The sequence below is a fragment of the Anneissia japonica genome, unplaced genomic scaffold (genome assembly GCF_011630105.1).
Source record: "Anneissia japonica isolate Jap-2015-1 unplaced genomic scaffold, ASM1163010v1 scaffold212_len457575_cov179, whole genome shotgun sequence".
Classification (NCBI taxonomy): Eukaryota; Metazoa; Echinodermata; class Crinoidea; order Comatulida; family Comatulidae; genus Anneissia; species Anneissia japonica.
Genome location: NW_022758217.1, coordinates 257207 through 271255, shown reverse-complemented (window position 1 = coordinate 271255; position 14049 = coordinate 257207). Strand labels below are relative to the sequence as shown.

The 14049-nt window shown below is 34.8% G+C and overlaps 1 protein-coding gene across 1 annotated transcript in view; it reads right to left on the bottom strand.

The window, feature by feature from the left end:
• The window catches only part of LOC117125211 (ras-related protein Rab-26-like), a 30228-nt gene that overhangs the window by 8624 nt on the left and 7555 nt on the right, over positions 1 to 14049 (bottom strand). The gene's annotated exons all lie outside the window — the stretch shown is intronic.

The following is a 14049-nucleotide window of genomic DNA, read 5'->3' as shown; positions in this document are numbered from 1 at the left end:
TATGGTTTTTGTGACGTTCAGCGTGTAGGGACGCACGTGCGCCTAGAATGTCGATGCCAGAGTTATAACCTTTGATGTTCCGAGATGTGCGTCCTTAAGTTTAATTGCCTTGGACTCAATAAATAACAATGTCTCCAGAGATACAGTAGCAGCACAAAAATGCTTTTGTTAAATGTGTTTTGTTGACACAACCTCGAAGGCGCTTAACATTAACAACAACAGAGAAGAAAAACCAAAACAAATGCAAATGCATATAAGAATTCATAGTGGAGGTCCAGGAAGGTACTTGTGGGTCAAGCCTATCCCAGCCCCTGAGGTTGTATGAGGTACAGAATTCTACGCATGGCCGAAAAATCATGTTTGGTTCAATGCTTATTTGATAGAGGCTTGTATTTGAACATTTATCGTATTCAAAGAGGCCTTTTTGGGTCAACTTGCTGTAACAGAAATCATCTTGAAGCAAAAATTTGTTTTTGCACAAAATGTAATGCCATCTCCACATTTGGTTAACTACATTTCACATAAATTCTTTCATGTACACCGCACGAAGCAAACGTTGTCAATATTCATTGCAAATGTATTGCAAAACATTGATTAACTATCAAACGTGAAATGTGCTTTTTCAATTCTCACGCGAAGATCATGTTGTAAAGCAAACAAAATGCAAATGCAGAACTAGGCCAATGTTACATCTACAGGCCTGCATTTTTTAATTAAAAAAACAGGTTGTCTTCAATGATCATTCAATCAATCAATCAATCTTATTGTCTAGTGCACACAGAAAAAAACATGCAGATTGGTGTTTTAAATTCCAAATGAGAAACTAATAATTTAATTTATTTGACCGTAATTTAGAATCTACAATCGCAGTTGGAGAGCGCAATAATATAACTGAAAAGAGATTTAAGTTTTTGATATAAACAATATTACACTGCAGTGGAAATGGATCAAATTTTCCATCTGATACAGCAATCACTGTAATCCAATCAGAATTATTACTGCTGAGGAGTAATATCCATAGTATAACTTTCATAATAATATTCATTTCCACTTACTATATAAAAAAAAGTAGTTTATTGCAATTTCCACTAAGTTCTTATAATTTCTGTTTATACAGATCATAACCAAATGTACCACATAATGTACGCCTTTATGAAGCATCCTGGTTAAGCAAGATAAATTAGTATGACCCAAAAACATTTAAATAGAACATTCCCAGTATGAAGTGTATATATCCTTGGGGAAGTGCAGTGGCAGGGGAGGATTTGCCCTACAGGAAGGGCTACAGTAAGTGTTCTGACAGGGAGTCTGACAATATAGTGTCCAGAGGAAATGAACTGGTCAAAGTACAGGGGTTATCAAGGTCCCTGGTGCCAAGAGATAGTGGAACATTTTAAGGGCTAGTAACATCCCTCCCACCCCCTCATACACACATCCCCAGATGGCTTTGCCAATGGTGGAGAGTGACCAAAATAAAGTACCATGTCTAAGGGAATACTGTTGAAATGAGATATCAAATGAGATTCATTACTGCCTTTATTTGCGAGCCTAAATTGGAACAGCCAGACTGCATCACTGTAGCAACTTCTTATCTGCTTGCTTCATTGCTGCAATTTTAAAACACAATCATGATATTAAGGCCATTTTATGCTTCTTGACATCAACGGCAAGTTCTACCTTTTTCAATGGAGTTCTTACAGTAAGAAAATTGTCTACGAAATAAAACAAGTAAAAAATAACTTGTACCATAATCATTCGAAATTACAAGTTGATTAATTAGGTTCTAGTTGATTACCGTGACACGTCCCAACTCCCTTACTTGAGCTGATGTCGCCCCTTAAGAGTGCACGGTAGTAGAGCCAAGGCTTATCCAAGGTAGAAGCTACTGGAGTCCAGCAAACTGTCGCCGGGTTACCTGCTCATACACAGTTGTGGTGGCAACAGTATCTCAACATCGAGAGTACGCATTTCCCTTCCCTTTCATGTTCGCTGTCCATTTTTTTTTTTTTTTTGCCATTTTTGGCTGCCATCTCACATCATACTTGAATGGCTTGATTGCTTATTTTATCTTTTATTTATTTTTATTTTATTTATTTAAATTTTTTGGTCACTGACTTCTGGCCTGTATACTGTCAGTGCCGTGAGAAGATATTATTCTGGAAGCTGCTCTATAAATACAGTATTCTACCATTACCATATACCATTTTGCAAAATCATTAAGTAACTACAGCACTAATTTATTTGCTATATGATTTCTATTGGTCTAGCTGACCGCCCTGCCATTAGGGATGGTATGGGCTTAACAAACTCACACCACAATGAATAATTGAGTGGGTTCATAAATTAAAAGCATATCCAACATGCAGTATTAATGAGGAACACAGATGCCAAGGGAAAAGCACCTACTATAGTTATACAGATAGGTGTTTCCCAGGGACCAAATAAAGATTTCCCAGGGTCCAAAAAAAAAAAAAAAACAATTCCCAGGGACCAAAAAAAAAAAACACCAAAAAACATTACCCAGGGATAAAAACGATTTAAAAAATATTGCAAGGGACCAAGATTTCCATAGTACTAAAACTAATGTTTCTCAGGACAAACAAAAAAAACAATTCCCAGGGATAAAAAAAAAAACACCAAAAAACATTACCCAGGGATAAAAACGATTTAAAAAATATTGCAAGGGACCAAGATTTCCATAGTACTAAAACTAATGTTTCTCAGGACAAACAAGCTATAGCCTACAGAGACCCTTCACAACCTCTCCAGTAGCTACCACCCTTCCTCACTTTGCTCCTTATAATAACCTAAAGGAACACTGTAGAGCATCAAGGCAGAGGCTAGAAAAAAATCAATATTTTTAAAGGATTTAGCACTGCTCTCAAATCTTGGATTGGCTCGACCTAATGAAAGAATCTAGAAATTTCAAAAAGGGGGAGAAAAATGGATGGTCTGATTATAACTAGAAACTGACAAATATCATATAAAAATATTGTTAATTTATCACCCTATCTAGGCTGGAAAAGTGATGTAGTAGGGAGGGAGGCTTTTTCTTTATTAACTATTTTGCTAAAGCCAAATATAACCTTTGGGATGTTTGCTAGTGCATTGATATTCAAGTAAAACATTACTGAGATAATACAAATATCTACTAACTACTTTTTTTCTAAATTATTATTATTTTTTTTTTCAAATATATCTTTTTTTTCAGTACCATAAAAGACATGTGAGCAAGGTTGATAAACTAATAATTTTTTTATTGATCCTAATTGACTAATTCATGGAGGCAATATTTTTATCTTTCCGGTCTACATAAAGTAAACATATGCAAAAAGGTAAGCAGTATTATCTGGATTTACTACAAGTTTCGAACACTAAATACACCTGTCAAGTAAATGGTAAATAGACAGAGGTCACATTATGTAGATTCAGTTTGACCTGTAAGAATATTATACAGCTGGAATTTCATTTTGACCTAGGCTAGCTACTATGGTTATATGAAAAGTATGCTTTCTCTACTATTTAAAGGCTTTCTTCTATAAATGGAATGACCTGTGTGACCCCGGTACCATTTCAATTTTTGATCGTACAGGAAATTTTCTCACGAACCGTAGCAAGTTGGTATACTGTATGAAAAAATCTATAAATATATAATAGTTCATTTTTGACAATTCATATTACCTGTACAATAATACATTACAATACTACATTTCATGATATACAATGGTAGAAGTAAACAGGTGCCTGGATGGATGAAAACTCAGCGAATCCTCCATCCAGGCAAGTACAGGTATTAGGTTGACGACTCCAATTTCTGAAGATGCAACCTTTATATCAACATATCGATATGCATCATTTTTGTTCTTCATTGTGCCATTAACAATACTGTAAGCTCTTGGATGGATAAAATCCAGTGGGATATCTTGGGGTACCAAAGTTCAGTCAGAGCCCAAGGATTACTTAAGAGGCGTTCTGTGAAGATGGTATGCGGCGATATTTAACTACTAGTGTGTGATCTCTTTGCTCAGCAAAGCATTCCATAAAATAATCTATTTATAGATCATCAACCATGATTTTTTATTTATTAGTGTAATACTGGGCTATACATAGAAGGAACGTTATCTACGAATAAAGGAAGAGAGGCCATGATTCGAGGTTTCGACATTTATTGGCTCATCTTCAGGAATGATAATACTACTGGGCTATATACAGTAGTCGAACGTCTACAGCCAATCTATTTACCAACAGCTGTAATATTTAGTAGACCACCATCATTGTACTGTATAGACCATTTAACTATAATAAAATAGATCAGTATTGAAAAGTTGTGTAAAGAAATATTCTTTATACAAACTCTTAGGGTGCGTTCGGGCAAGTTTTTTGTTGAGTTTAACACGGGACAAATACGGAAACGGCCATTTACACTTCTAACCAGAACAGGTGTTAAACGTGGACCGCCTGCTGATATCCGCTGATAATCCAACGCTGCAAATTGCAGTGTTTTTGGAGGAGCAAAAGCAGCATGTGTTAGCAGCAGGGAGCATTTTTTATCACTTAATCCCCTTTGATTGTTTAACGCGCCAGAAGAAAATGTTCATGGTCCCTGCTTCTTTTACAATTTATTTCTACCGTAAAAACAAAACTGAAAAGCTCGATAAAATAAATTATTTCAACTGAGGGCTAGCTTAGAATCCAGATTGTTACCTTGTTACATAGCCTGCTACATGCCTACATGATCATGGCACCACTGCTTAATATTCCTTTTTAACAGTGGTAGTAATTTTTCTGTTATTAAAATACAATTGTCAAATGAATGGAAGTTCATGGCTTATACGCCCAAAATGTACATCTGCGATTTATTGTGAGTTTGCTATGCTTTATTATTGAGCTTCTTCGGTTTAATTCATTACTTGATTTTGAGACAACAGTGGACCAACACCAAAGTCTTTTTCTTATATTAAAGCGTGGGGTGATGCAGCTGGGTGACGCAAGGGTCTAGGGCAACTTGATAGAAATTCATAATTTGCATAATACCTTAGGTTTTACGTCCGAGGTTATTTGTGTTTTTGAAAGATGAGTTCTGCACGAACAGGTAGACCACCCGCGGATACAGTACCCGTAAGAACCCTATGTAACTCTTTCCCGTTCTCGCCTGAACACACCCTTAAGGGTTAAAGGTTATTTATTTATGCTAACTTGACTGGCAATAGATTTAAAGGATTTTCATACTAAATACGCAAAAAAACATTTTTTTCTCTCATCTGAATTCAGTTTATGCAATTCAACTCTTTATTCAATCTGAAGATTTCCTTTGAGAGCTTTTTTAATATTAACGTGATTATATAATCATATAAACACTGCGATTTCAACTGGAGATACATTCAACATTCTGATGATCTGACATTTAAAAATCTGCCATTTGTTGGTTTGGCGCCATATTCTAACAATCGGAAATCTATGTCTCCGCATTAGACCTTCAAATAATTACTTTCCATATAATTCTTCATTACAACTGATCTCTATACGGTATATACTTTGCGATCTTGATTAATTTAATTTTCTGTAAATTAAATTCAAAAACAGATAATAATCCTTATAATTTCAATCGATAGAATTGATTTTTTTTCTGTCTGCTTCTCAATACAGAGCTTCAGTAAGCTACAATACAATGCATACTCTTTAAACCTAGGCTGGTTGGTATACAAACTCTAATGTTGCATCAGCCGTTTGTGTTGTGTTTATACTTGCCTATGTCCAGGTGCAATTCTCTTTGCCTACTTAGGTTTGCTACGGTTCAGTCATTTTGCTTTTGAAAACATGTTTTCTAATATTTGAAAAATTATTTCAAATCACTTCAGTAATAGATTTATAATATATTATTTAAGGAGAATTAAATTTTACTTTGCATTCACACTTATGTGCAGTAATATGGGGCATACCATGCCAAAACTAGCATCAGTGAATAAAACAAGAATATTTACTTTTATATTTTTTATATATTTATTTAAATTTTGTTTATATTTTATATTTTTTTTTGTATTCATATTCTCCACATTCTAAGCTTTAAAATGATAGTTCATTTACTGGAAACGACTTACTATTGTCAAATTTATGAGTAAAAGTATTACAACTTCTCTGTACTAAGGTAGGCCTATACAATACTGCCATATTCTTATGCTAATATTACTTAGTTTAACATTTAGCGACAGTAAACAGCTCCACTAAAGGTGTGTCTGTAGGAAATCCTATAGTCTATTTGCCTCAGACATCATAATCTCTTTTTTTCTTTTGACATAACAGTTGCTCTTGAACTCTTATTCTGTCTTATACCAATCTATTTTCCACTTGGGAAATTTGTTCATGCGAATCGAAGGCATCGATCGCTTCCTTCGCAAAAAGTATAAACACTTCGGACTACTAATTTTCGCTGAAGCGAAAAACTCCGATAGAGATGTGCATGAACCGACGCTTTCAATTCGTGCTAATAAATTTGCCCAGTGGTAAACAGGCTTTACACATGCGAGCATGTAATTTACGTCACATATATAACATGTTGTACCAGCGGACCGGACCAAAATCTAGCTTCTAGTTATAGTATAGGTGATCGAACAGACACCACCCACATACTGTTGATGTTCACCAAAAGTAACGCCCACACGCACTTAAGCCTTCTGTTTATGTTAATACGATAAATCATAGTAGAAATCGATAGTGAAACACACTTCACCCCAACCATCCACCACAAATAATCGATCCATGATTTTTGTGCACCCACATCCTCACTTTACCCTTATCCACACCCTATACCCACAACTCCAACCTTCTCCCATCCCATTCTCTCACATCAGACAGAAGCATTCTTGATCCATTTCTGTAAGCTCCTCACAGTTTTACTATAATAAACTTTTCAAGATTGAATTTCTTTGATGACGTGTTGTGTGAGGATGCAGGTAAAAACAAGAATTACTATTAAATGAAAACATTATGAATTTATGTGAATAAAATAAAGGAGATAAAAATTCATAATTAAGTCTACAAAAATACTGTAGAACATAATACAATCGGATAATAACATGTGGGTATGTGATGGATCAATTTCATACTGAGAAACACCACAATAATCCATGCAAGTACGATTCAATTGTGAAAAGTCGTTTTTGTGGTCCACGAGGCTTCATTTAAACAAGTTCTAGCAGAGATCACTTGATGATTGTTGTTATACCTTACACCTAAAATTCATCTACATTTCAAAAATACTGCAGACACAACCACTGGTTGTGTCCAGTGCTTGTTGGTAATAAATGCAAAAGGATTGTACAGTACAGTATTCAAAGTTAATTAGAACAAAGTTTCCTCTGGTTTTGGGATGCAAACTAAAAATAAACTGAAGGCAAGCATAGCAGATTGCACGTTCTGTTGGATACTGAATTATATCATATCAATCTAGATAACCAATTTTTACCAATATAAAAACAAAAGGGTCTATGAAACAACCATCAGACAGTTTGGTCAAACATTATGCACTGACATGCATATATAAAATATCTGTTATTATACCTGGTGGTAGTGAACCGACAAAATAGGTTACTTGTTCATAATTAAACCCAATTTTTATACGTTTACATGGAAATTAAATTTACTTTTATTGATAGTACGATAATACTGTACTATTATTTGGCAAGTTAAATGGCCGACCGCTTAAGGCAGGAGCGTGCAACCTACAGCCATAATATCAGCATTGGTTTGAACGATATGCTCGCCTGGTTCTGGAGGTGGAAGAAGCCTTCTCGGATAAGGCTAGAAACCGTAGGCCAAGTGTACACAATTTGCTCATGTGCACTAAAAGAACCCAGTACATCCTTCAAGATAAGTAAGGGGTTCCCCCGGTATACTGTACATCTCATATCCCCTGTCACTGAGGTCTCATCCAGATGGTGAACAGGTGTCGATGAGTAACTGAATAGAACTACTACTACTACTTTAATTCTTATTCAAAGTGCATTGATGATAATGTACTTGCTAATATAATATAACAATACATTTGCCTACATCAAAATGAATAATTCTGTCAAAAATATTAATAATAGAAGATGTTGGAGCCATTTTTAAAACAGCAAGCATTTTTTAATACAGTAAATATTCAAAACCAATAAATTATTAACGTCCTTCCTTCGATACTTGGAGTATGCATTATACTATTTTATCTGAGATTAATCAGTAGACCTTTTGACCTTCCTTGTAACGTTTGCTGATTTCAATTGCATTCGTCTGCTACTTTTACCTGGACCAATAAAATGTGAACATAAATTTGCAGCTAATTTTACTGCGAACAAGTTAAATTTTGGTAACAGGATAGAGCTAGGCTAGCAGTGAGCGATAACTGCCAACATTACTGAGCCTGGCAGTTAGGTGTGTCTGGCTAAAATGTCTTTCTCATTGCACATAAAAATAATTTTTGGTACGTAATAGGGCTTTTCTAATGGTCTCAAATTACTTCACAATTTCTTCTCTTCTGGGCCCCCTTGTCTTGGTCTCCGGTCATCTGTGGCAGAGAGCAAAAGTTTAACTCATTTCTTTTAGTCATATTTTTTAGCATTTAACCATTAAAACATAAATATGTTGTTATGTACTGTACCTTCTTGTTGGGTTTGTAGGAATCTCTACCTTTCAACTGAAAAGATTCATTTTGTTATTGAACTTTATGTCCTTTTAGAAAGGTGTTTCACAATCATGATGGAATTCAATTAAATACAATGTTCTATCTCTTTCAGATCCATCTGAAGTACACTTGTCAATTATCACTGGCTAGGGAGTCAAGATTACGAACTCATTACCAAGTGCTGGTAATTAGGGAGTCAAGTTTACTTTATCTCATTATCAGTAGTAAGGAAGTATGATTATGATTGATGGATGGCTGGATTTATTTTGGTGTAAACACCAAAGATAACCCACAAAAATCTGAAGACGACTTATTTCCAATGGGGTCCTTTTGGTGGTGATTGGGCAGTACACCGGGAGACAATCCGCTACTCTTTTCTGAAGAATGTAACTGCGTTCTGTAACATGCACATGGGCCATAAATGCACATGGGACCAACGGCTTAAACGTCTCATCAGAAAGACAGTGCGCTATTGTAATTTGCATTTCAGTCCTCCAGTTGAAATACAAGGAAAGTAGCGATGGGAATTGAACCAGGGACAAACAGACCTCCATGCATCAACACAGTGGCGTACAGTAGGTACTGTATGGGCAGTACACAGCACTGGGGCCAAAGGTTACTGGGGAACCGTTCAATAGGTCTATACATCTAAAAATATCTTTTTAAAAAAATGCTATTTCAATTTTAAAAGACCCTTCAATTAGGTTTTAGAGGCTATAATAATTGATTACAGTTGAATTTGCCAAAGTCGAATCCAAATTGCCATTGAAATATTGATCGACTTAGACAAAATGGAAAACACAACAATTTGGCTTGTAAAATAAGATCGACTTAGAAATTATTCGACATTTAATAGACACAGTCGTCTTAGGCAAGTTTAACTGTTATTCATTTCAATTTACCTAATACCTATTTCCCAAACGCAGTAAGTAAAAAAAAAAACACAAGCCAAAACACATCATACGTATGCTTTGTATGGTACAATGCACTAAAATACTTATTGAAATCATATTTCTAAAGCAATAAAATATCAGCACGCATGCTTTTGTTTGGTATTTTAAACTTCATGAATAAATTTTAGATTCACTTCACTGCAAGCAGGTAGTTGATTGTAACTTCTATTGTTGTCAATATTATACTTTATCAGAGACTCATGAAATACCTAATATAGGCCCTAAATGTATATATTTTAATACTTTTTAGATATTGCATGTAATACCATATGTCTCTGGGTCCGATCAGGTGCATTTTACCTACTGTAAGACCCGGCAGTTAACTTGCACTGAGCGCATACATTGGCTACTACCAGTTTAACCGACTGAGCTAAAGCTACTCTCTGTAATTTTCTTTCTAAATGGGCAACATTCAATGGTAAACTTCATCTGGGAGAAAGACACCAATTGGGTCAGAGTCACAGTATGTCATGAAAATGTAGTGTTCACTTTTTTCTTTTTTTTTGCAAAAAAAATACTATTACAGGATTTGAACCCAGGACTCAGGAATTGGAAGGCAAGGCAACCACCGAGCTACACTCCACATCCATCAAACCATCATTTGGAATCAACAACACTTAAGGACAATTATATCGTCAAACTATATTAGGAGCAAGCAATTTACACTTTCCCAGGAGAAACAATTACGATCAGCAATAAACAAAGAGGAAGATGTTAAAAGCCTCTTCACCTGACAATACCGTACAACCATGTGAAAGGCCGTTAAACTACAAAATGCATGGAACTACTGTAATCTAGGAAAAAATTAGAATCACAAAACTATCTTGTTGACAGTCGAAAACAATTGGCAAAACTACTGTGTTAATACAAAATATGTCTGGATTACTATAATGTAAAAACCATGCAATGTTAAGACTTTACATACTGAAAATAAAAAATAAAGACTATAAGATAATAAAGGTTATTGTGTGAATTAGGTATTACAGTACAAAGCAAAGTTCAAATGGTCATTTTCTGGCCAAACAGGCCATGTACAGCACAGTATCTGATCAGTTTAATAAAAAATTTATTGGCACAATAGGATAGTGTATTCTCCTTTTCCAAGTGTACACCTTAAAAATCCCACAAATTTGAGCATGTGTTCTTTCGAATGCGTGCATGCATGGCAAATATACAGTATTTTTTATTATGGTGGGGCTGAGGTGATATAGACCCTACATCTGTCAAAGTCCCTCCATGGGCCCCCTGTATTTCAAATTCCTGGATCTGTCACTGTGATGATTATGAATTTAAAGTATTTTAAATGCTCTATTGCAGCATACCTGTATGTAACCTACAGATTTTGTATTGTATTGACTTCAAAATTATGCATGACTTAATCGCAAACTAGCATTAAGGTGTGGAAAGGAAATAATAGTTTCTAAAACTAAGAATAGAATGACTATTGATGCCTTTATGCAGATCCACATGACTTTAGGAATACTGTGTTAAACACTTAAAACAGTAAAGTTGAATTTTTTAGTTGCATATTTCATCTAGTACAGGTCATAAAATACAAAATGACCCCCATTCACACTTCTCAATTTGCTTTCCACGATACCAGTTATCATTTCCAACAACCCATGAACTTCACGTCGGCATTCGTCAATTGTCAATTGCAGACCATATTGCCGAGCCAGAATTGCTACAGGACGGCAATTTTTTACCGAACATAAGCCCAGATTTCTTTGCTTCAAAAACCGCTTAGAAAGTCAAAAACTCAATCAATCGGTTAAGGCATGTATGATATAATGAGGCAACATCCAACGAAGGATAGAAAGTCCATGGATATTTACATTTTAAAAAAATGAATGCATCAGTTAAGAAAAATCAGTTTAAATTTAAGGCAGAGCACGGTGTTATTTATTTTTAGAAGCGGTTGGCGCATCGGTTGTGGCTTGCACTCCCAACCTCGAGGTCGGGGGTTTCAAACTCTCGCTGTGCAAGTCGCTTGTGTCCTTGGGAAGGCACTTTATCTACAGTTGCCTCTCCACCCAGGAGTACAAGTGGGTACCTGGTAGGTTCCAACACAGCTGCGCTGATTACTAGCTGCAATATTATGGAATAACAATATACATTTTAATTTAATAATTTAATTTGGTGTTGAGCATATGTTCCATATGTGTTTGATCCAATGACCCGGGTAGTAATGTGAAGCGCTTTGGCTTTGTGCATGAAGCGCTATTAAAGAACGACATATTATTATTATTATATTCCACCCAGCAACCTGAAAATGGCATGGCTCAAGGGCAGAGCCGCTATATAGCTGTTAAATATGCAATTTGAATAATTTGCGAGTTAATCCGCTATATTAGTGGTTAAATATGCAATTTGAATAATTTGCGAGTTAATAGCCCATACAGTACCTTTATAATTACCTATTAATATAGCCGGCAGATATGGCAATATCTCCCCACTCTCGAAGTAGACACACACACATGTACTAATTCCACCACTAAGAATAGCCTAGCAGTATAAAGTCAAAAGGCAATATAGTATTTCAAGTCAAGTCTAGCCTAATTTTCATGCTGTAATTTCGGCGTAGTCTGTAGGTTAAAGTGGCATGGCTTCTGATAAGACTGTAAAAGCGTATTTGCTGGTTGCTAGTCAGTTTGCACGAGGTAATGATATGCAATTGAGAGTGCGTGGGAGTAGGTAGTAGATAATAGATGCCACATTCTGCCTGACTTTAGTAACTGCACAAAGAACAAATACTTGTGGTGCTATGTATACTAGCCATTAACTCGCGTAATATTTTTACAGCTCGCAAAAACTAACAATTACAATATGTCTAGGAATCACATTAAAACATTCCACTAGATACTAATTTATTATTCATTTATTAATGATTATACTAATCAACCATAAAAAAAAATAACAATAATAAATTCTTCTTGCTGTTTATTTTAATAAAAAACGATATTAATTAATCAACAATAACAATTAGTGACAATAAAAACAATCATAATACAGTTAATGATTAAATATTAATATTAATTAACTAAGTATTAAATAATGATGACATATGTATAAAGTAATATTAATTATATTATAATACATTTAGAGTGTGGTAAACCTTTTACAAGTGATTATATTTTTTATTCAGCAATGTACTCTACACGATAATGCTATCTATTTATTATACTCAATTTTACATACTATACTGATTGCTATCAGTAATTTTCACATCATTGTACTGAATAAATGCTAAAGAACTCCAAATGTTTAAAGACTCTAATAGCCTACTTAATCAACATTTCAAGGTATAAGTCGCCTTGTTATTAGTTGATTAAATTTATTTAATACCATGTACAAAATAATATGCATAAAATGGTATAAAAAGTAAGAATAACACAACTGATTACATTACTTTATAATGTTAAAACGTAAATTAACTAATAATTTACTGGTAAAATTAGGAATGATTGTACTTGTCCGATTACAATATTTTGTATGCCTTGGAGATTCCGCAGGTGTTACACTTTTGTTTAAAAACAGTATACACTACTCAGTGGCGTATCTTGGGGGATGCACAGGGGTGCACATCCCTCCAACAATTACTTGCGCACCCCCCCCCCCAAAATCATCACTCTATATTATGTTCTAAATTATATAACACGCGCCCCCCAAAAATCACGGTCAAGTAGTTAAAAACCACCTAAAATCACCATATTCTGCAAATTAGCGCCCCTCAACTGATCATCGAGCCCCCCCCCCCATCTCAAAACTCCTAGATATGCCACTGATACTACTCAACAGTAGGCTAATTTATTTTATCCCAAAATTGGCAATGGATGATTAAACTGTAGAAAAACAGTACACTTAAACTGTACATAAACCTCAACCCAGATGGACTACACAGACACAATAAACACATCACTAACGTTTTAGATATTCTAGTCGCAAATGCAAACCATTATAAACGCCAGTTAGACTGGCTTTTCCAGGCCAGCAATAATTACAAAATAGTAGGCACATGCTCCCGCTGTCGGCCTATTTTTTATCTAGTAACTACAGAACAATAATTATTAATAATAATAATAATAATAATAACAATAACTCATGCAAGATAAATTATTCACACGATTGTGAATTAATTTATTGTTTTTGACAGTTGACTTTTTAAGAGTGTTTATTGTAACATGAGATCTTCACTTCTGCCCACGAAAACAATTCAGTTATAATGATGAATCACTGAATCTTGAATTTGAAAAATTGTATGATCTAAAGTAGTACCGTATAACTCAGAAATTTTTCCATATTTAATTATACACAATACACTAGCATTAACAGGAAACATACGTTACATAATTAATGAGAAAGTGCCTGCAAAACATCATAATAATTTCACTTTTTATATTTGATTTAAGAATATCTCTTAAAAATCAAGGACATACT